General features: G+C 40.7%; 1 protein-coding gene across 1 annotated transcript in view; it reads right to left on the bottom strand.

Annotated features, from left to right (window-relative positions):
• Positions 1-20,971, bottom strand: part of Cntnap2 (contactin associated protein 2) — a 1,898,037-nt gene that overhangs the window by 781,590 nt on the left and 1,095,476 nt on the right. The gene's annotated exons all lie outside the window — the stretch shown is intronic.

Raw genomic sequence — 20,971 nt, 5'->3', positions numbered from 1 at the left:
GATCCTGTTTATTTTATTTAAATGAATACTGTACCATAAGCAGTGACGGTACATGATACAGGGAATTTAGAGGGATGCCAACAGGAGGAAAATCACCACCTTGGAAGCCAGGATACAAGACACTATGTCTTGAATTCACAGTGTTTGTCCAGACAAAGGGTGAGAGAGAGGTGGGGAGAAAGACTCATAGGTGGAGAGAAACCAAGACACAATAATCATGTCTTGCCCTGACGACTGTACCCTGATATCCTAGGGATGCTCTCTGATGGTATCCCCCTTTAATGCATATTTTGTAAGTTAATAAGTCAACATATTCCCTTTGAGTGTTCAAATAAAACTAAGAACGAGAGCTAACATCCACTGAATGCTTCTTATCAAGCAGCGTTGGAATGCCTCTGTCCCCAAAGCTACACTAAGTTCAACCACCAATGAGGAAACTGAGGCAGGAGGCTGTTCTGATGAGTCTAGCCAATGTACAGAGCAACGTGAAAATACAATTTCTAGACCAAATCTGTAAAGTGGTGCTCTAGCCACAATCATCAATGCCATGGGGGGAGGCTCTTTCTGAACCGTGAGGTTTCCAGCACCCCAATCCCACTAGGTTTTAAAAATACATTTTGAAATTTAATACTAAACTACCCTATCCTGGTGGGAGGACACATGGGTCAAGCATCCTGCTGGCCATTCTTCCCTGCACCCACTTCCCACCCCTGGCTTTTCCCCTGCACTTGCTCAATTCCCGAATCTTCTTTGCTCTTGTCCAATACCCCCACCCCTTCCTGGTTGGCCCAGAATTTTCTGAGAAACATTTCTTGTTAAAGGGTCTATGTACAGTAACCCCTGAAGGGAACGGATAATGCCATTTTGATGGCCTAATACAATTTAGTGGTTTTAACTCCACTCTTAGTGACAAAGGGGGGTGATCCCAGTGAAAACAGAAAATTAGACTATGGGAATAACAGAAATAAACAAACCATGAGGTTTCTAAAGCAAGCGAAATTCTTTCATAAAACACCAAAGAACATATTGGAAGATTTAGAATTCTCTAGTCATTTTCTTAAATATTTTTATTGATTTTCTTTTCTATCTATCTTTCTTTTTCTCTTCAGAGAATAAATGTTTACATGAAATTATTTTGAACCTTGGTGCCAAGACCTTGTATCTCTTTTCATCCTCTACTTAAGTCTGCTATGTTGATCTTTTGTGCTTCAATTTGCTGCTGGCTTTGGCCAATCCTTGTCCTGCTTTTCTTTGTGGAGAAAATGACAAGGTTAATGACAGCTCTGTTTTCCTAACCGTGTTTCTAATCCAGCCGTCCTATCCCTATAAGGGTGGAACCCATTCACCGCCGACACATACATAATAATGTCCCAGGGACCTTCCAAAAGGTGATTGATGTCCCTGCCTGGGGGTATATTTTCTTTTACGTGACTGATGGAACAAAAAACGAGATGATACAAAAACCTTTTCACGGGAAATAGAAAATGTGGATGGTGGATGGGAGACTGAGATGCAAAGAAAAATAAAAACAAACAGCAATCAGGGAAGAGGGGCAGACGAATGTAGCTGGGGGATCTCTGCCACCCGGAGGAGCTGCTCTTCCTGGGATAGAACCACAGCCAGCAGCCCGGCCAACAGGTAGCTGCGGGACTTGTGAATGGTGGATCTGGATTGTGCTCTTTAAAGTTTTAGAATTGGTGGATCTGAATAGCTTATCAAAGGGAAAATGAAGATACAAACATTTCTCTACCTATTATTTATGGACATCTTAAAGGTCTAAACAGAGATTGAATGCTTAAAATGTTGTCCTGTGCTTGAATACCAGAATCCAGAAAGAGCAGAAAGAACATTATAAATTAATGCTAAACCTTGAGGCCCAGAGATATAAGAAAAACCCCTAATGTGACTCAGCTAAGAAAGCAATGATATAATTGATTGCTTAGGATAGATAAACAACTCCAGCCACAAGAATAGAGAAGTGAAAAAAAAAATTGTTTCTAACAAAATATCAAAAGTAGCTGTGAAAGCTATTCATGGAAATGATAAAAGCAGAATGTCCCCTTAACTTTCATTCCTATGGCTGCACTTATTTTTTGCCTCTGAATAGGAGCATCAGCACAGGATTCAGAGGTGAAGTCAGAAAAAGGTGATCCTCTGGAAACCACATGTGACCGAACTAACACAAGCACTTACCCATATGCTAAGTGGCTTAGTTGGGAGGTGTATTGCTCATAAACCTGATATCTCCTAGCCAAATCACATTTTCTGGGTGTTTACAGACCTGTTCAGTCTTAGGTTTGTGACTTGGAAAACTGGTGTATCCAGTGATTTCTCAAACACACATGCAAGACACCATCACCTCCAACCATAACACCTGCTAAGGGTCGGGGAGGGGAACTAGCAGGACTTTTCCTTGTCTGGTATTGCCAGGAGAGAAACCCATGAAACACAGGCGTGTATAGCAGAAATAATCTATATTATATAATTATAATCTATATTATCCATAATCTATAAAAAAGTAAAATGAAATATTATCCCAAAAACATCCAAATGGCTTTATTTTCGGTTTTCTAAACAATTGGTTATTTTCAGAACATGTGTTTGCTGGCAAAGCATCATAGTTTAAAGCTGTAGTGTCAGAAGGTCGGTATGATTTTGATCTTGAAGGAAGGTGCTGGGAATAAAAATCAGAGGAGGAATGTCCAAGTAAAAGAAAGCAAGGCACTTGATTCTTCAAGGCAACAGACTGGGGTGAAGCTGGGTGGATTTTCAGGACAAGTTCTTCGCAGCCCAGGGCGGTAAGTCTCTTTCAGACAGCTGATTGTTAGAGTACAGAAGGGCTACTACTGTGTGTGTGTGTGTGCTGATTTGGTATCCTGCGACTTTACTTATGTGTTTCTTAGTTCTAATAGTTTTCTGGGGAAGTCTCTAGACTTTCTGTATATAAGATCATAACATCTGCAAGCAAAGACAATTTAACTACTTTCATCAGGATCTGGGTGATCTTTACTCCCCCTTTCTTGTCTAATCGCTCTGGTTTGGTGAATATTCTCACATTTGAACTCACTGTAATCAACAATGCTTTTTATGACTCCAAGGCAACATTAAAAATTTAAAATTTAAGTTAAAAAATTCTCAAACATATTTGTTTTAGAGTTAAGACCAAACAATAAAAACTCCTTGTCAATGTTTTGTAGTGAGGTTGTTCTAGCTGATAGATCAGGATTTTTAATCCACCGGGTAAGGTGAGTGTTACTTTAGTGAACAGTAAATTGCCCACAGGCTGGATTAAACAGTGGAGTCAGAACTCTGGAAGGGCCAATTTTATTTCAGTTGCCCAGGTGGGTCTCCTCTGTAGGATGAGCAAAGAGGATGCCATGAATACTCCGTCTCCCTTTGTGCGCATATATATTCTAAATTAATAAATTGACATATTTAGATGATAATATGGGAAACTTTTAAGTTCTTGTAAGAGTTAAGTATTAAAAAATAACTAAAACCCCAAATATAATTAAAAATAAGAACAAAGAAGAAGAAAGCTAAGATTTATTTAGTCATCTCTCATTTAGTTTTTTTTTTTCCAGAACCTTTCACAGGTATCCAAATCCATAGATGCTCAAGTACCCTATATAAAAATGATTAGTACTTTATGTCATCTGTGAATGTCCTCCCATATACCTTAAATTATTTCCAGATTACTTACAATACCTAGCATGATATAAAGACTATGTAAATAGTTGCTATATAGTATTGTTTAGGGAATAATGGCAAGAAAAATGTCTTGTTAAGATGGGGTACAATTTTCTCAGCATTTTTGAGCTACGCTTGGCTGAGTCCATGGAACCCATGGGCACTGAGGGCTGGCTGTACGTAAAATTGCCAGGCACTGTTCCAAATGCATTATAAGTGTTATTTCAAGAATTCTAATCGTTAATATTTGGGTGGGTGCTATCACTCCTATTCCAGAGAGAGAAGCCATGACCCCAAGAGGGTAAGTAACTTGCAGAACATCACAGTTACTGTATGGAAGAGCTGGGCCTGGATATCCAGGAAGGTCTGAGCTCAACACCCACCCTGTGTGGCCATCACTACAGCAGCCTCTGGCTTGGCAGCCTGAAGACACTAAGTATGAAAGACAAACCGGGCAGATAAACAAAGTACGCAAAGCCAGTTAAAATGGCCAGGTCTCCAACAATGATACCTTGGGAGTCCACAAATAGCCTTGTGTACGCAGAAATGAAAAGTCTCTGCTTCCTTTTGTGCTCTGAGCATTGCTGCAAACTATGGTCTCAAACCCCGGTGCCTAAGGCAGTGGCTTATGAAGACTGGTCATCATCTGGTTATACATTAGAAAGGCCAGTTCTCCTGCAGAATCCAAAACCCAAGGGGGCGAAGGACAGCATCAGTCTTACCCTCCTGGTGATTCTAATGCCTGCTCAAGTTCTTCAATATTCATTTGTCCAAGGGCAGATATTCTTATCCTTGCCCAGAAGGATTCCTGCTGGTGCTAGGACTCTTATGTGGAATTATCTTAATAATACCCTACAGCGATCTGTAAATTTCCAAACTGCAGTGGGCTCTATTCATGTATTATAGCAAATCTTCTAGAAATTATGCCTTCTCTGAGCAGAATTTCATCTTGGAGAACAAAACACGTACATGTCAAAATTTTAGTATGTCCTTCATTACCCAGAACAAGTTGCTCTGGTTTGCATGTGAAAACTTAATCCCCAAGTTTATATGCTAATGGTATTTGGAGGCAGGGTATTTGGAAGGTAATGAGGATTAAATGAAGTCATAGCATAGGTGGCATGGTGGCATTGGTGGCTTCATAAGAAGAGGAAAAGAGAGCTGAGCTAGCTGCTTATTCTGTCCAGCCACGTGATGCTTTCCACCATGTCATGACCCATAGGAAGAGCCTTGCCTGATTCTTAACAGATGCCAGTGCCAGGCTCTTGGACTTCCCAGCTCAGAACCGTGAGCAAAATTAGCTCCTATCGTTTGTAAATTACTCAGTCTCGGGTATTTTGTTGTAGCAAATGAAAACACATTGACACACAGGCATTGTACAAGATACTTCTCTTGTAACTGTGCTGGATGAATCCATAAAAAGTATTCCACTTCTCACTCTCGTATCAATACAGACTAAGATTATTAAGGTATTGAGACAATTTGCAAGAATTTACAGTATATCCCCATCTCATTCCCTATCCCACAGACACCTGAATCACAAGAAAGACTTGATAATGTGTGGTGTGACTGTTGAAAGAGCCACTGCGGCTGGGGTGCAGATCCATGGTAGAGCTATGGCTTTGCATGTGGGAGGCCCTGGTTCCCTCCCCAGCATCCCGAGAGAAAAAGAAATCAATGTGTTTAGGTTAGTACCATACTAAAGAGGGAAAATAGGAGTCAGCAACTGCCCAGAACATCAATGTTTGGTCAAGTACATGACAGATGAAGGCTAATTTATTTAAAGAGCTATGACTTCCCAAGGTGAACAGGTGCCTTGTGTTCAAATGAAGCTACTAACCCAAAGAATTAAATAAATGCATTATGGTCACTCTTTTAGATAGTCACAACTGGATTTCCTCCCTGTCCTGTTACCTATCCTCTATCCTCGTTACCTCCGACAAATTATATGCAGAGCAAGCATGACCTTCATTACTGAATATTTGTTCAAAGGACATCTACAACTATATACTGATAGAAGTTAATATGAGCATTTAAATATGAATATATTACTACTATTATTGATTTTTTTCTTTTGTAAAATTTCTGGATAATTGTATCTGTCAATGTAGAAATAAAACAGAAAACTTCAAATATTAGGATAAAATAGATATATAATGTCTAAATATCTCAGAATGTAATATTTCAATTTCATTTAAAAATAAACTTAGACTCCTAAAAATACTTCATAATACAATTGCAGGAAAAACAAGGTTATTTTTTAGAGTTTACACACAGGATTCAATTTTTATGCAGTTAATTTCAATTAACATATAAAAACTACATAATTATTTGGAAGGGAAAAATATTTGCTTAAGGTATTAAGCTTAGCAATTATAGCCCAGGATACTGACTATTGATGAGCAGAATGAATAACCTTGAACTCAACTGAAGAGTCCTAAAGAACATATTTCTGCATTTTCTACTATTGGTTCTAAACTTGCAGACTCTGTGACCTTAAGCAAAGCTCAATATCACTCCTTCTTTTTTCTTTTTTTTTTTTTTTTTTTTTTTTTTTTTTTTTTTTTTTTTTTTTATTGTTGGTCGTTCAAAACCTTACACAGTTCTTAATACATCATATTTCACAGTTTGATTCAAGCGGGTTATGAACTCCCAACTTTACCCCGTATACAGATTGCTGTATCACATCAGTTACCCTTCCATTGATTGACATATTGCCTTTCTAGTGTCTGATGTATTCTGCTGTCAGTCCTATTCTCTACTATCCCCCCTCCCCTCCCCTCCCCTCCCCTTTTCTCTCTACCCCTTCTACTGTAAATCATTTCTTCCATTTGTATTATCTTGTCTTACCCCTCCATTACATAGTTCTTGATATATCATATTTCACATTTTGATTCAAGTGGGTTATGCACTCCCATATTGCCCCTTATACAGCTTGCAGAATCACATCAGTTTCACTTCCATTGCTTTACATATTGCCATCCTAGTGTCTGTTGTATTCTGCTGCCTTTCCTATCCTCTACTATCCCCCCTCCCCTCCCCTCCCCTCCCCTCTTCTCTCTCTACCCCCACTACTGCAATTCATTCCTCCCCTTTGTATTATTTTTCCCTTTCCCCTCACTTCCTCTTGTATGTAATTTTGTATAAACCCGAGGGTCTCGTTCCATTTCCATGCTATTTCCCTTCTCTCTCCCTTTCCCTCCCACCTCTCAACCCTGTTTGATGATGGTCTTCTTCTTGTGCTCTTCTTCCCTAGTCTGTTCTTAATTACTCTCCTTATATCAAAGAAGACATTTGGCATTTGTTTTTTAGGGCTTGGCTAGCTTCGCTTAGCATAATCTGCTCTAATGCCATCCATTTCCCTCCAAATTCTATGATTTTGTCATTTCTTAATGCAGAGTAATACTCCATTGTGTATAAATGCCACAATTTTTTTATCCATTCGTCTATTGAAGGGCATCTAGGTTGGTTCCACAGTCTTCCTATTGTGAATTGTGCTGCTATGAACATCGATGTAGCAGTGTCCCTGTAGCATGCTCTTTTTAGGTCTTTAGGGAATAGACCCAGAAGGGGGATAGCTGGGTCAAATGGTGGTTCCATTCCCAGCTTTCCAAGAAATCTCCATACTGCTTTCCAAATTGGCTGCACCAATTTGCAGTCCCACCAACAATGTACAAGTGTACCCTTTTCCCCACATCCTCGCCAGCACTTATTGTTGTTTGACTTCGTAATGGCTGCCAATCTTACTGGAGTGAGATGGTATCTTAGGGTGGTTTTGATTTGCATTTCTCTGACTGCTAGAGATGGTGAGCATTTTTTCATGTACTTGTTGATTGATTGTATGTCCTCCTCTGAGAAGTGTCTGTTCAAGTCCTTGGCCCATTTGTTGATGGGATTATTTGTTATCTTATTGTCTAATTTTCTGAGTTCTTTATATACTCTGGATATTAGGGCTCTATCTGAAGTGTGAGGAGTAAAGATTTGTTCCCATGATGTAGGCTCCCTATTTACCTCTCTTATTGTTTCTTTTGCTGAGAAAAAACTTTTTAGTTTGAGTAAGTCCCATTTGTTGATTCTAGATGTTAACTCTTGTGCTATGGGTGTCCTATTGAGGAATTTGGAGCCCGACCCCACAGCATGTAGGTCGTAGCCAACTTTCTCTTCTATCAGATGCCGTGTCTCTGATTTGATATCAAGCTCCTTGATCCATTTTGAGTTAACTTTTGTGCATGGCGAGAGAAAGGGATTCAATTTCATTTTGTTGCATATGGATTTCCAATTTTCCCAGCACCATTTGTTGAAGATGCTATCCTTCCTCCATTGCATGCTTTTAGCCCCTTTATCAAATATAAGAAAGTTGTAGTTTTGTGGGTTGGTTTCTGTGTCCTCTATTCTGTACCATTGGTCCACCCGCCTGTTTTGGTACCAGTACCATGCTGTTTTTGTTACTATTGCTCTGTAGTATAGTTTGAAATCTGGAATCGTTATACCACCTGATTCACCTTTCCTGCTTAGTATTGTTTTTGCAATTCTGGGTCTTTTATTCTTCCATATGAATTTCATGATTGCTTTCTCCATTTCTATAAGAAATGCCGTTGGGATTTTGATTGGCATTGCATTAAACCTATAGAGAACTTTTGGTAATATCGCCATTTTGATGATGTTAGTTCTGCCTATCCATGAACAGGGTATATTTTTCCATCTTCTAAGGTCTTCTTCAATTTCTCTCTTTAGGGTTCTGTAGTTTTCATTGTATAAGTCTTTCACCTCTTTTGTTAGGTTGATTCCCAAGTATTTTATTCTTTTTGAGGATATTGTGAACGGGGTGGTTGTCCTCGTGTCCATTTCAGAGGATTTGTCGCTGATATACAGGAATGCCTTTGATTTATGCGTGTTGATTTTATAACCTGCCACTTTGCTGAATTCATTTATTAGCTCTAACAGTTTCTTTGTAGACCATATTGGGTCTGCTAGGTATAGAATCATGTCATCTGCAAATAGTGATAACTTAAGTTCTTCTTTTCCTATTTTTATGCCTTTAATTTCTTTCGTCTGTCTAATTGCTCTGGCCAGTGTTTCGAGAACTATGTTGAACAGGAGTGGTGAGAGAGGGCATCCCTGTCTTGTTCCAGATTTTAGAGGGAATGCCTTCAATTTTTCTCCATTCAGAATGATGCTAGCCTGAGGCTTAGCATAAATTGCTTTTACAATGTTGAGGTATGTTCCTGTTATCCCTAGTTTTTCGAGAGTTTTGAACATAAACGGATGCTGTACTTTGTCGAATGCTTTTTCTGCATCTATCGAGATGATCATATGGTTCTTATTTTTAAGTCTATTGATGTGGTGAATAACATTTATTGATTTCCGTATATTGAACCACCCTTGCATACCAGGGATGAATCCTACTTGATCATGGTGCACAATTTTTTTGATATGTTTTTGTATCCGATTTGCCAGAATTTTATTGAGGATTTTTGCATCTAGGTTCATTAGAGATATTGGTCTGTAGTTTTCTTTCTTTGAAGTGTCTTTGTCTGGTTTCGGAATCAGGGTGATGTTGGCCTCGTAGAATGAATTTGGAAGTTCTCCCTCTTTTTCTATTTCCTGAAATAGCTTGAAAAGTATTGGTATTAGTTCCTCTTTAAAGGTTTTGTAAAACTCTGCTGTAAACCCATCAGGTCCTGGGCTTTTCTTAGATGGTAATCTTTTGATGGTTTCTTCTATTTCCTCAATTGATATTGGTCTGTTTAGGTTGTCTATATCCTCCTGACTCAATCTGGGCAGATTATATGACTTAAGAAATTTATCGATGCCTTCACTATCTTCTATTTTATTGGAGTATAAGGATTCAAAATAATTTCTGATTATCTTCTGTATTTCTGAAGTGTCTGTCGTGATCTTGCCTTTTTCATTCCTTATGCTAGTAATTTGAGTTCTCTCTCTTCTTCTCTTCACTAGCATGGCTAAGGGTCTGTCAATTTTATTTATCTTTTCGAAGAACCAACTTTTCGTTTTGTCAATTTTTTCAATTGTTTCTTTTGTTTCGATTTCATTAATTTCAGCTCTGATTTTAATTATTTCTTGCCTTCTACTTCTTTTGCTGTTGTTTTGCTCTTCTTTTTCTAGAATTTTGAGATGAAGTATGAGATCATTTATTTGTTGGTTTTTTCTTTTTTTAAGGAATGAACTCCAAGCAATGAATTTTCCTCTTAGAACTGCTTTCAATGTGTCCCATAGATTCCGATATGTTGTGTCTGTGTTTTCATTATACTCTAAGAATTTTTTAATTTCCTCCTTGATGTCTTCTAAAACCCATTGATCATTCAGTAACCTATTGTTCATTCTCCAAGTGATGCATGATTTTTCCTTGCTTCTTTTATGGTTGATTTTTAGTTTCATTCCATTATGATCAGATAAGATGCATGGTATTATCTCCGCTCCTTTATATTGTCTAAGAGTTGCCCTGTGACATAATATATGATCTATTTTTGAGAAGGATCCATGTGCTGCTGAGAAAAAAGTGTAGCTGCTTGATGTTGGGTGGTATATTCTATATATGTCAATTAAGTCTAGGTTGTTAATTGTGTTATTGAGTTCTATAGTTTCCTTATTCAACTTTTGTTTGGAAGATCTGTCCAGTGGTGAGAGAGGTGTGTTGAAGTCTCCCATGATTATTGTATGGTGGTCTATTAGACTCTTGAACTTGAGAAGAGTTTGCTTGATGAACGCAGCAGCACCGTTGTTTGGGGCATATATATTTATGATTGTTATGTCTTGTTGGTGTATGGTTCCCTTGAGCAGTATGTAGTGTCCTTCTTTATCCCTTTTGATTAACTTTGGTTTGAAATCTATTTTATTTGATATGAGTATGGACACTCCTGCTTGTTTCCGCAGTCCATATGAGTGATATGATTTTTCCCAACCTTTCACCTTCAGTCTATGTATATCCTTTCCTATCAAATGCGTCTCCTGAAGGCAGCATATTGTTGGATCTTGTTTTGTGATCCATTCAACTAGCCTGTGTCTCTTAATTGGTGAGTTTAAGCCATTAACATTTAGGGTTATTATTGAGATATGGTTTGTTCTTCCAGCCATATTTGTTTATTAATGCTGTTAAACCTGATTTGTTTTTCTCTTTGATTTTTCCCCCCCTTTACTGTCCTACCTCCCACTGTTGGTTTTCATTGTTGTTTTCCATTTCCTCTTCCTGTAGTGTTTTGCCAAGGATTTTTTGAAGAGATGGTTTTCTAGCTGCAAATTCTTTTAACTTTTGTTTATCATGGAATGTTTTAATTTCATCTTCCATCCTGAAGCTTAATTTTGCTGGATACACGATTCTTGGTTGGAACCCATTTTCTTTTAGCGTTTGAAATATGTTATTCCAGGATCTTCTAGCTTTTAGAGTCTGTGTTGAGAGATCAGCTGTTATCCTGATTGGTTTACCCCTAAATGTAATCTGCTTCCTTTCTCTTGTAGCTTTTAAAATTCTCTCCTTATTCTGTATGTTGGACATCTTCATTATAATGTGTCTAGGTGTGGATCTCTTATGATTTTGCACATTCGGCGTCCTGTAGGCTTCTAGGATTTGGGGTTCTGTCTCATTCTTCAAGTCTGGGAAGTTTTCTCGTATTATTTCACTGAATAAGTTGTCTATTCCTTTGGTTTGGAGCTCTGTGCCTTCCTGTATCCCAATGACTCTTAAGTTTGGTCTTTTGATATTATCCCATATTTCTTGGATGTTCTGCTCATGGTTTCTTAGCAGACTTGCTGAGCTGTCTATGCTCTTTTCAAGTTGAAATACTCTGTCTTCATTGTCTGATGTTCTATCTTCTAAGTGATCCACTCTGCTGGTAGTTTTCTCGATTGAGTTTTTAAGTTGGTTTATTGCTTCCTGCATTTCTAGGATTTGTATTTGTTTGTTTTTTATTTCCTCTATCTCCCTGTGAAATTGATCTTTTACTTCCTGGATTTGTTTATGAAGTTCCTTGTCAATGTGATCTTTCATTGTCTGATTTTGCTGTCTCATGTCTTCCTTGAGACTCCAGATCATCTGAAGCATGTATATCCTGACCTCTCTGTCTGACATTCCATCTGTTGCAGCTATTACCTCTTCTAGAGTTGAGTTGACCTGCATTGCCTGTGGTCCTTTCTTTCCTTGTCTTTTCATACTGCTGGCGTTTCTTACTGCTTGGTGAAGCTGTTGTGTTTTTGAGATTTTCCCTCTATTTATTTATATTGCTCTTGTATAGTTGAAAAGTCTCCCTTGCAGGACAGATGGTGGCTGTGATCCTCCACCAATTGGTGCGATCTGTCTACCACGCTGGCGGGCCCTAGGTCTGCTCTGCTGGCCGGTCGAAGGTCCGCCTACCCAGCAGGCGCGAGGGGCACCTCTGTCTCTCCGTAGGTTGCTGGGCCTAACCTCCCGATGGGTCCCTGGTATGCCTACCTTGCAGGCACTGGGGGTGGCGCTGGCTCCGGCCGCAACAAGCCGCTGGGCCTGATCTGCCGCTGGTCGCAGTCCCACCTACCTTGCAGGCACTGGGGGAGGGGACGGGCCTGCCCCACAGAAGGTCGCTGGTGGGTCGCAGGACCCTGTTCCCTGCAGGCGCGTGTGTCAGCTCTGTCTCTTCGCAGATTGCTGGGCCTGACCTGCCTGTGGGTCGCCGGTTCTCCTACTTTGCAGGCACTGGGGGTGGGGCCGGCTCCGGCCCGCAACCAGCCGCTGGGCCTGATCTGTCGCTGGTCGCAGTCCCGCCTACCTTGCAGGCACTGGGGGAGGGGACTGTCCTGCCCCTCAGCAGGCCACTAAGCCTGATCTGCTAGAGGTGACAGTCCCGCCTACCTTGCAGGCTCTGGGGGAGGGGACGGGCCTGCCCCACAGAAGGCCGCTGGTGGGTCGCAGGACCCTGTTCCCTGCAGGCGCGTGTGTCAGCTCTGTCTGTCCGCAGATTGCTGGGCCTGGCCTGCCCGTAGGTCGCCGGTTCTCCTACCTTGCAGGCACTGGGGGTGGGGCCGGCTCTGGCCCCAACCAGCCGCTGGGCCTGCTCTGCCGGTGGTCACAGTCCCTCCTACCTTGCAGGCACTGGGGGAGGGGACGGGCCTGCCCCACAGAAGGCCGCTGGTGGGTCGCAGGACCCTGTTCCCTGCAGGCGCTTGTGTCAGCTCTGTCTCTTCGCAGATTGCTGGGCCTGACCTGCCTGTGGGTCGCCGGTTCTCCTACTTTGCAGGCACTGGGGGTGGGGCCGGCTCCGGCCCACAACCAGCCGCTGGGCCTGATCTGCCGCTGGTCGCAGTCCCGCCTACCTTGCAGGCACTGGGGGAGGGGACTGTCCTGCCCCTCAGCAGGCCACTAAGCCTGATCTGCTAGAGGTGACAGTCCCGCCTACCTTGCAGGCTCTGGGGGAGGGGACGGGCCTGCCCCACAGAAGGCCGCTGGTGGGTCGCAGGACCCTGTTCCCTGCAGGCGCGTGTGTCAGCTCTGTCTGTCCGCAGATTGCTGGGCCTGGCCTGCCCGTAGGTCGCCGGTTCTCCTACCTTGCAGGCACTGGGGGTGGGGCCGGCTCCGTCCCCAACCAGCCGCTGGGCCTGCTCTGCCGGTGGTCACAGTCCCTCCTACCTTGCAGGCACTGGGGGAGGGGACGGGCCTGCCCCACAGAAGGCCGCTGGTGGGTCGCAGGACCCTGTTCCCTGCAGGCGCTTGTGTCAGCTCTGTCTCTTCGCAGATTGCTGGGCCTGACCTGCCTGTGGGTCGCTGGTTCTCCTACTTTGCAGGCACTGGGGGTGGGGCCGGCTCCGGCCCGCAACCAGCCGCTGGGCCTGATCTGTCGCTGGTCTCTCTTTTTTCTTTAATTAAGTTTGCCTTAGTGGACTGATCACAATATAGGTGTAGAGTATAAAAAAAGTTTTCTAATACTTTAAAGTGCATACATTATTTAAAATGACAACAAAGCATTGCTACTTGCTAATTTCATGGTTCTGAGAAATTTGAACATGTCAGATTTTCCCCATTGTTCCTATTTAGGACCTAAAACATGAAGACATATCAAAGAAAATGAGTTGCTTTAGATTTTCACATTTCAACTCCATCAGACATTCACAGAGTTCAGGACATTAACATTGGTCTGTCTACCCACAGGCAGTTTGAAAACACCCAGAGGCACAGGGCATTTGATTATAGTTTGTAGGACATGGAGGAGAAAGCCAGTTTACAACCAATATTAATTGCTAGGGAAATATAAAAAAAATTCAAATACATTGAAACATTCACAGGTAACCTTAATTTCTAGTAGGAACACAATTTGTCCTTCCAGAGCAGGGGTCAAAATCAGTCCTCAGTGTTCTGCCAGAAAAGTCTCTTATTGATTCACAAAGCAAATCGGAAGCTTCACTCTTATCCAGGAATTGTTCCAGGGTGCCCTGAAGATCAGAGTCCTTTCTAGTAAAGATGCCCCAGTGAAATAAAAACACTAGAAGCAACTAAACTACCATATGCTACCCTACATTCCTGCCTGCCTCAGTTTTGGTAGAATTTTCAGTCTATCATCCATGTCATTTGGGGGGTAAATTAAAATAACCAATAACACATTTATCACCTAAAAACATTTGTCTTCAACAAAATGCAAAATATTCACCCTAGGAACTTAGCAACTCTGGAAAAGACTATTTTTAAAGATCATGGTGGCAGATTAAAAACTGATGACATAGAGAACATGATACAGCATAGAAGAAAGAGTCTGTGCTTATAGGTGGTCACTCTGACAAGAATTATTTTGGCACAATACTGATTTCAAATATCCTATGCTGTTGAAGAGCCAGATAGCAGTTCCTGTACCTGGACGCTCTCTATCTTTCTGACTTCTATTTAATCAGATGGTTGCTTCAAGAGATGAATGCTTTAGCGTTTGCACTCTACCTACCATTGGGTGTGACGAGCATTATTCAAACCATCACGCTGGGCACATTTGGGGATGACTGCAGGCAAGTGCAGGTGAAGGCCAGGAGCATACCTCCAAGAGTATTTAAGAAAAAAAAAAAGCTGACTGAGGGTCTAGAGAAAGCCTGTCAGGAAAACCCCATCCTGACTGTTCTGAAGGATGGAGATGGGTTCATTGGAAGGGGGGAGCCATTCCAGGAACCCCAGTACTGGTGACATTGAGGGGATAAGCAGACATGGTGACTTCAAGCAGGTTTGGAGATGAAGGCTGGAAGAAAGAACTGATGTGAAGAAAACTGAAGCTGTCAATAAGGCCACAATAGTATTCACTTCAGGCAGACACTTGAACCAAAGTCACCTGCTAGATTTCATATTCATCTGCCTTAAATTAAATGTTTTATTCCAGTGGCTTCATGAAAACTTGATCACGGTTTCTGTTTTTCAAAAAGACAGTTTTGTCTCTTCATCCCTTTAAAGCAGTGGTTCTCCCTCTATGCTGCCCGCCCCCTGTTCCCCCATTAGATGACTGGCAACCACTGGATGCAATTTGTCTCTACTGGAGGAGGGTGCTGTGGCCACCTAGTGGGTGCAGGCCAGGGGTGCACATGAAACATGGGCCCCCACCACAAGGGCTCCCCAGTTCCAAATGTCAGTAGAAACTGTAATCTGAAGTGCTTTAAAAATTAAGGGTGTTTTTCATCGTTTTTTGACCTAAAACAGAAGACAGATATTTATGCATTTTCTTATATAGAAAACAAGGCAAGTAGGCAAGAGGTCAGAATCTAAGCAACAGGAAAGGCATTTGAGATGCTTTTTAAATAAACCCAGATGTTTCAAAGGTAGACCTTGATGGATATTTAAGCTTGGAGTTTTTACAGTGCACAGGAATTAGATTCATGCTACCAGTGAGATTGTGGAATGGAGAATACAAATAAAAAGACAAAAGAGGCTAGTATTGGGGCTTCAGGATCCCCACATCTACCCACTGGTAAAGGACAAGGAGACCACAAGAGGAAATCAGGAGAAGTGGAGGAAGTCCAAAGAGACAAGAGAAAAACAAAAGGGCTATATACAGAAACCCTTGTAAGAATAGTTTCAAGGAGGAAAAGCTGATTTATAGTGTCAAATAAATATGAGAAGGAAGGAAAAGATAGAAAACCATTTTATTAGGAGATGTGGTGGCCATCAGTGACCTATGTGGAGAGCTGACTTGGTGGAGACCGAGGCAAAACCCAGCTGGAACCTTCTAGGATTAAGTGGTGGTGTGAAACTAGAGACCACCCTCTACAAGGTTTTGTAAGGGAAAGCAGAGGCTCTAGGTACAATTCAGATGGCTATGGGACAGACTGTGCCATGCTTAAAGGTAGATGACAGAGAGTTTGGTTAGAAGCTAGCAATGCAACATATAGAGTGAAGTTTATAGTGTGAATTTCTCAGAAGCTGGCAAAAGACAGGATTCAAAAAAAGAGATACCACCTCTATTGTCACAGAAGAGAATAATTAGTAAATTATTGGCTTATATCACCTTTAAGCAAGGTTTGTGGTCAGTTTTGGAGGAAGGCACATTTATACATTAAATAAAAATGAGAGGTGGTCAACATTAGTATCTTTCGGTTGCTCAAATCAACCCAATCGGACTCTATATGCCAAGCGTGATTTCTACATTCCCTCATCTGCTATTGCCCCGGCTGATCCCTAAATTCTAAAGACCTTGCCTACTCCATGGTCTCTGGGAACCATTCTTTGCACTAGGAGAGAGTCCTACCCTCATGTCCTAGTTGGTCTTATTATCATGTGCTGTGTTTGTTACCTAGTTAATCCCTATACTCAACCATGAACTGTGCCTAGGCATGGCCAAAGAACACCAGTGCCCAGCACTAGGCATCTGGTAGATGACTGGTAAGTACCCATGGAGGGGATAAACATTCCTCTTTGCTATTCATGTAAATATCTTCCTGATGGGGTGCTATGTTGTATCGGCAAAAGGGTGCCTTTCAAAAATTATATGTTGAACTATGTACTCATGTGTGCATGTATCCACATACTTCTGAGAATGGCACTGAATAACCCTTTACTATGTGGGCATCTCTGTTGTAGAAGATTCACTGGAGATGTGGGTTAATACTAAGGTAATTAGAAAATCCAGTTAAGTAGGAACTCTGTTACCTAAAAGCCTTTATTTCATAACCAAGCTAATTAACTGGGTCATTATTGAATGCCTTTCTTCCAAGGCTGTGACCTCATGGATGGTAGCACCTATTTCTAACAAAAACATAAAAATCACTTGACAAAATGATTGCTGGGAAAAAAAAAATTGTATGAGGCTTCTACTGATTTAGAGAGAAAATGGGTCAGGAACACAAGAATAAATAGAATTAGGTTTCTGACTCCAAGTATCTATTCCCCACTTGCTTTCACCTCTAACATATATGACAAGGTCACAGTAACCTTAGAAGAGCAGGTATCACATAATCAGGAAATGAAACAACAGGGGATCTTCCCTCTTATCTTTTTATCTTTATAAAGTATTAAATCTATGTTTTAAGTGAATAATGGCAGTCCAAAAGGCAGAGAATTCAATGTACAAATGGACACTAGAATCCTACACAAAAGACAGTGGACACTTGCATGGGACAAACTGAATAATAAAGGAGAGGTAAGCTTGAAAAGAGATGTCTACTCTAAATTGAAGCCTCTGTTCTGGAGTAGAAGAGAGTAACAATCAGTTCACTGCAATTTATGTAATGTTAACTCTATCGTCAATTTCTATCATTAAATGAAAAGCATGAGATTCACGAAAGGTATAAGATAGGACCCTTGCCTAATGTTATACAGCCAAAATACTAAGAAATCAAATAGCAATGCAAAACTATTTTATTATTAACTGCAAAAATATGTTTTATCAATTCAGAAGAAAAAAAACCCATTTGTTGATCAGATTATAAGGCTCAAGTCTCTGGTGAGGGTTTCATATGAGCCCATTAAGTCAATATTTATTTTGGTGTATTTATACTTTTCTTTGCAACCAATTTCTTCCTGTTTGAAATGGAATTTTTTATTTAACAAAACCTAAAGTTTTAAATATGCCAGATTTCCCTTGCCTTATGTCCTCTCTGTCAATATTCTCTTCTAAGAACTACACAGTTAAGCCTCATATGAAAACCACCTGTGAACCAATTGGGCTATTTTTACCTTTTGATTCAGTGTCAACCTTGTCCTTTTCCTGAAGCCCAGGAAAGATAAAGTTGGCTACCTGGAGCCCTCCCTGTAATTGAAACCTGGGTGGAGAGTGCCTGGACTTGCATTTGTGCATTTGTGAGTAGTAAAAGCTCCTAGGGAAAAAAAAAAGAAGGTCTATTTTCCACTAGTACCTCTCTTCAAGTACCTTATTGGCTGCCCCTCAATTCAATGAGTTTTCCATATGAATATTATGTGCTTCATATACTCCCTGTTGTTTTCTCTATTGGTTACCTATCCAGTAAAATGGATGATCTCTGACTTAGCATTCAAACTCTCCATAAAGTGGGCATGATGGTTTCGTTTCTATAATTTAGCCATACCATTGTCCAACTTCCTCAAGCATGTCCGATATTCTCCCTGCTCATCGCCTTTGTCTTTTGCCTCTGTTTTCTCTGAGAGCATTTGCTTTGTCCGTAAGCCCTTATTTTATCCTGGTCTGTTGAAAGAATCCATATTCCATAAAGCCTTTCCAGAAACTTCCAGAAGACTGGTTTCTTTCTACTTGAAGAGTTTTTGCTTATAACTCTGGTGTGATTGATGGCAATGGTTCCAAAATTCCTGCTGAAACTTAATCCCCAGTGGAAAAGATAGATATTCAGAGGTGTGGCCTCAGGGAGCTGACAAAGCCGTTAAGCTCCACCCTCGTGAATAGGATTTGCACCTCTGTAAAAGGGCTTAAGGTATAAGCTAGGGTCCTCTTTTTCTTCCACACGAGGATAGTGTGTTCTTCCAGAGGATGCAGAACAAGAAGCCATCTTGGAAGCAGACAATAGCCTCACCAGACATGAATCCTGACAGTGCCTTCATTCTGGACTTTTCAGCCTCCAGAACCATGTAAGAAAAATATTATTGGTTATAAATTGCCCACTCTGTGGTCTTTTTCTCCAGCCATCTAAATGGACTGAGGCAGCCTGTTATCATAAGATTGCTTTATCATCCCTTGGTGATGATTTTTATATCATATTTGAAGATGTGTACAATAGCAACAGTAATCCATTTTCTCATTCATTCAAAAAAAAAATGATCACTTATCCATTAAAAGTCAATCCTAAGCTTTAACCTGGTTTAGACACCAAGTATATAGCAGGAGACAGGACTACTCCCAGACCTCTTACAAGGTGATAGACCAACAGAGAGGCAGATGATCTGTGAATTACAAAAGCCACAAGGCTAGAGACAGAAGCACTATCTATGCCTTTGGAGGTATCACATTTCTAAATAGTTTCTGTTCTAGCTATGACATTAAGGAGAGTATAGAGATCTGTCTCTGTGGAGCTAGAAATGTACAACACCTTTGAACAAGTTCGAAGCCCTAGGATAGAAGCCAACAGAGATCTCTGTTTTGGGGAAGGGAGACCTGCTAAGTACTCTGCAAGCCAGTGTGAAGATGCAGGTGTTACCTCTGGGATCCACGGTCAGAGCAGTCATTCCCAGAAGATTTCTGATGATCACTCTCAATAGCAAAACTATCACACTCACAAACACACACACACACACACACACACACACACACACACACACAGAGAGCTGGTTTGAGGCTTAAATTTCTAATAGTGCTATCATAAATGAGTGAGACTAAAGTGATATCATAAAGGCAAATTAGGGCTAAAAAGCATTTACAGATCAGCTTTCCATTTATTTATTCTGTTATTTTGAAAAAGTGCATTTGACTAGGTTAAAAGTCGAGTGGGTTTGGACTCTGTACACACCATCACCCGTTCAGCCCCTTACTAATGCAGGATCCTGGTCGACGGGTAGAGAAGCTCAAAAGAGTTATACTTCTGAAGTCCTCATTTTTCAATCTTTAATCTTATAGTCATGACATACAACTATATAACATGTCCATGTAAGTCTTCAACTATAAAAAGAATTCTAACATTAGCCTTTGAAGTCAATCAACAGTGAAGTTTTTGAGCTATAAAATTTTGCTTAATGTTGGAATAAATTAAACCTGTATTAGAAAATTAGGTTGGAAATACCATGTTAAGTCTCTGAGGGGGTTAAGGATGTAGCTCAGTGATAAAACACTTGCCTAGCATGCACAAGGCCCTGGTTGCATCCCCAGTACCAAAACCAAGCAAGCAAACTAACAAACAAAAAAAACAAAATCTCTGAGAGCCAGGATAAAATCAAGAAACAAATGACCGGACCAATAACAACCCCTCAATCAACAATCCTGAAATAAGAAATTCAAACCAAAAATTAAATTCCAAATGGGTTAATTTCATTTCTAATTATCCTTCCTTGGATATATGGACCAGGTCGTCAATGGAAACATTTGGGTTAAGAGTTATAGATAATTTGGTGTGTGTGAAAGATCCAGAAGGCAGAGAGCATGTTAAATTCTAAGGGGTAATTTTGACAATGGGTGGGGAATAGACAGGTGACTGACTGCCTAGTTGCTAGTTGCTCAGATCAGCAAGTATCAAAACTGTTTGTGGAAAATTGTGTCTCCAGGTTCTAGGCTTTTTCAAGAGAGAAGAGTGTTTTGGTATGAAGGTGCTCAAAAATTAGAGGGATCTAAAATTTTTTCATAAAAATTTTTCATAGTAACATTTCACATAGCTAGAATATGAAGCAGCTCTCTCTCTCTTCACCATGGAAGAGGAGATTTAAAAATAAAGAAAATAAATAAAGGAAGGAAGGAAGGAAGGAAGGAGGAAAGAAAGAAAGAAAGAAAGAAAGAAAGAAAGAAAGAAAGAAAGAAAGAAAGAAAGAAAGAAAGATAGATGAGAGTAACACTACAAACAGAACTTACATCCTGGATAATCCCAGCCCTGGACAATGATTAAAACAGGGGTCATTGTGTGAAATTGATAAGAAGGATAACAAGTTTTTCAGTGTAGAAATACATTCACTTAACATGCATTGGTTTTTGTCATCTGAAAACAAAGACGATCTCTGAATAAAAATTCTACTTGTAAAGCTTGTGGCTTTTATACTGAATGGGATGAAAAAGTCTCATTTCAATATTTCAATCAGGCTGCTGGGCTGACATGAGACTGTGGTTAACAGGGCAAGGGTGAAAGCAGGCATTAGAAAATTATACAGTGATCCACACAATGAATGGCCCAAGAGTGGAAACGGAGCTCATGAGAAGCGATGGGC

Source organism: Ictidomys tridecemlineatus, chromosome 2, assembly GCF_052094955.1.
Source record: "Ictidomys tridecemlineatus isolate mIctTri1 chromosome 2, mIctTri1.hap1, whole genome shotgun sequence".
Taxonomy (NCBI): Eukaryota; Metazoa; Chordata; class Mammalia; order Rodentia; family Sciuridae; genus Ictidomys; species Ictidomys tridecemlineatus.
Note: the sequence above shows the minus strand (reverse complement) of the source record. Positions and strands in the feature narration are given on the sequence as shown.